This window comes from Euprymna scolopes, chromosome 10, assembly GCF_053919585.1.
Source record: "Euprymna scolopes isolate OS-2025 chromosome 10, ASM5391958v1, whole genome shotgun sequence".
Taxonomy (NCBI): domain Eukaryota; kingdom Metazoa; phylum Mollusca; class Cephalopoda; order Sepiida; family Sepiolidae; genus Euprymna; species Euprymna scolopes.
In genome coordinates, this window is record NC_136491.1 from 64474043 (window position 1) to 64477822 (window position 3780).

Sequence of the window (3780 nt, forward strand, 5' to 3'; positions counted from 1 at the left end):
ATGCATATTCATAATGCCGTCATTCAACCTTCATTTAGCAAATTCCACTTTTTTCATTTTAACACTTTTACACCGATGTTTTTTTTTTCTCCTGGCTAAAACCCAGATATAAAGTTTTGCATGGGTTCAAATAAGTTTCATGTCTGTAGACCAAAAACTGACAGGAGTTTGGTAGACAAAATCTTTTAAACAAATATATACATGCATATATAAATGTATATAGAAAGAGGTTTGTGTTTACTATAACCTTTTTATACAAATATTCTGCAAGTATAAATCATGTAGAATATCTGCATGAATATAATTACACGTAATAGTTATAATCATCCCATGAAAAAAACTATTAGGGAATTAATTAAAATGAATGTTTAAAAGAATATGCAAATTAGCTATATCTTTTGCAGATGAATGCAATTCCACGACCCATATATAACAAAGTTGTATTTTCTATTTGAAATTTATAGGAGTATAGATTCTCAAATTATTAACAATTCTCCAAAATACAAATCTGACAAACCAAACACAAATGTCAACTCAATCTTTTCTCTTTTTCTCTCGCTGAACATTCTGTCATCTTAACCCTAACACATTAACTTTAATCTGTTATGAGAGAAAAGTTTACATTTGCACAAGTGAACTTTTGTCATTGCACAAAAAATAACAAGATTCTACTCCCAGTTCGATCTCTGATAAACACGACACTCTTTTTCCTTGCGGACCTGCATTGTGGCTGCTACATCAGCCAATTTGCCATACTCATGCTACATTTCGAGTGAAAGGGGGCAGTGTTGTCCCCCATCTGAATCATCAAAGAATTTCTAAAAGAGGGGGACACAGCTTCATTGAAAAATTTACAGGGACGTTGCAAATTGCATCACCACACTGAGAAGTCCGTAGTCAATGGTCGTTGACAGCTTGGCACATGGAAGGCATGTGTCCATATCTCAGTTCAGTGCCAGTAGTGGATAACAGCAGTTAGCATTTAATATTAAAGCAGAGCAAGTCGCTTGCCAATGTCCTACCTTTATTTATAAGAACAATAAACAAAAGCTCTCCCTTCAGAAAATCTGTCCAATGAATTGAAATATTCAGAGTTCAGGTCTAGTGTAAAATAAACATGCTGTTTGGTAACGTGTTTATAATTGATTCTACTCACATAAGAATCTGTTGCTTGAATAAAAGGGAACAGAAAATCTGACACATTTCCACTATTTTTTGAGCTAATTTATTTATGTAACGAATCATATATATAGATCCTATGAATTAACACCAACTAATCTATGTACCGACATGCACTCCTGTACAGTAAAAAAAAAAAAAAAGTAGCCACCTTATGACCACCAGCCATGATACTTTCAACATTATTACTACCATATTTCACATGAAATTGAAGGTCGAAATCTTTGTTGACAAAAAAGGAAATGCAACACTTAAAGTTCAGTAAATTTATTGAATTTTCATGCGGCAAGACAGATTGTTCTAGTGCAAACAAAATTCCAACTAATTGGCACACTCGTACTTGAAATGGCTTCACCTGAAAGCATAACAATGTGAATAGTGTGGAAGACACCTTTATAGTTAATCTCATTATATTTTGCATTTATTAGCACAAAAATTCTTGATTAAGGAAAGGAATGATCTCACGAGCACAAAGGAGGCGACTTACAAGCAAATTGAAGCTACGCACACTCCAGTAGAAGAGAGAAGTACACATATGATCTAAGCTAAGAACAATAAAACCCAACACAATGTGGACATTGCAGCAAAGGACCTCCTCAAGAAGAGTACCCAGCAAAAGAAAAATCATGCATGATATGCAATAAAAAGGGACATTTTTCTATTTCTATTGTTTGCCGTTTCAAGATGGGAAATAAAAAAACAAACAAGTAAAATGACAGTCGCAGTGGCACAAAACAGGAGAATCAACACGGCGACACAAAATGAAAATAATGCTAGTGGTTCAAGTGAAGATATATATTTCCACTCTGTTCAGCATTTACCATCAATTACTCCAGAAGCTTATGCCAAGTTAAAAATTGGCAACAGACAAATGCAGATAGATGTCAATGCTAAGGTTGATACAGGTACTATGAGCAATCTTTTGCCCAAGGGAGTTTATAAAATATTTCTAAGAAAGTAGAGGCAATTATACAAATGCAACTGAGGATGTGAAACAACTCACCAGTTTTCTAGGAATTGGTTAATTACATTAAACACATTCTCATCATGATTTGCAACCTTGACTAAACCCCTTTGTGACTTGATATCTAAAAGAAATAATCTCATGTGGCCATCCCAGCGACAGAAAGTATTTGAGGAAATCAAAGAAGAAATACAGCAGTCCGATATTTTAACCCAAACGAATCCATTGCATTACAGGTGGATGCATCGACCACAGGAATAGGTGTAGTTCTGCTACAAAAGGGGATACCAGTTGCATTTCCAAGCAAAACACTGGCCCAGAAACTCAATACTTAAACAAAGCGAGAGAAATGTTACCCATCGTTTTTGGTTTGGAGAGATTTCACCATTATGTGTGGGTTCACAAAATAACCATCCACACAGATCATAAGTCATTAGAATCGATAACGTTAAAGAACCTATCATGAGCACCTACAAGATTTTCAAGAATGCTATTGAAAGTGGAAGCATATGATTTCATAGTGAAATTTACCCCAAGAAAAACTGTACCAATTGCAGACTTCCTATCACAAGTATCATCTAGACTTAGCAAATGTACTGAAAGAATTGATCTCAATGTCCACAGTGTTGCATCAAAGAGTTGAGAAAACCAGACTAAAAGCTTGTTCAGTTATGTACTGGGTAAGGATAGATAAAGATATTGAGTATATAGTGCTAAATTGTCACACCCGCCAAAAATATCAGGCAAGTATCTATGCCGAATCAATGCACCAGCATAAAATCCTTTACTTATCCTTGGCAATATATCAGTACAGATGTATTCTCAATGGCAGCCGTCATCAAAAATATAAAGGCAAAATTTGAAGAATGAGATGTACTGGAAGTTCTGTATGCAAACACTGGTCCACATTTCATAAGGAATTTAAAGTTTTTCAAGGTCATGTAGCTACCTATACAGGACATTGTCTTCACATTACTTGAAATCTAACAGATTTGCCAAGAGGATGGTTGGAATATGCAACAGAATTCTGCTGAAGGCAAAGGAATCCAGCCCGAATCGATGACCAACAAATACGGACACCACCAATATCCAAGCAGCAACTTGGCAATAAGCAAACAAGAAGAGCATTACAACAGTACAAGGAGAAATAAAACTGTTATGACAAGCAGCAGAAGAGACAGCACCCACCTCTACATGCGAGGCAGAAAGTCTATGTCCTGCATGCAAAGCAATTGGAGCCTGGAACCATTTTGCATTCCAACACCACACACATTTCAGAACAGGTCATCACCAGACTTTTTGCCAGCATCCAGCAAATCTGAGAACCAGCCACCTCTTACATGGATAAAGCAGTCAACCATGGAATCAGACACCCTTGGATCCTGCAGACCTACCCCCTCCAAGCCAAGATGTATAAAGGTCCCACAGACACTAGATCTATAAAGCTCCTTACACCCTTAGACAAATAAACTATATTTTCCCATTAACAAAACAAATAAATAAAAATGGCCTTGGACATATAGCATTGCAGTGCCAGGGAAATGCCGAAGGAGAGGACGCATTAGCATTAGTCTCCTCCCTGACCAACTGAACACAAAGAAGCCCCCCGCCATGAAAGTATGTGTATGGGCAAGAGT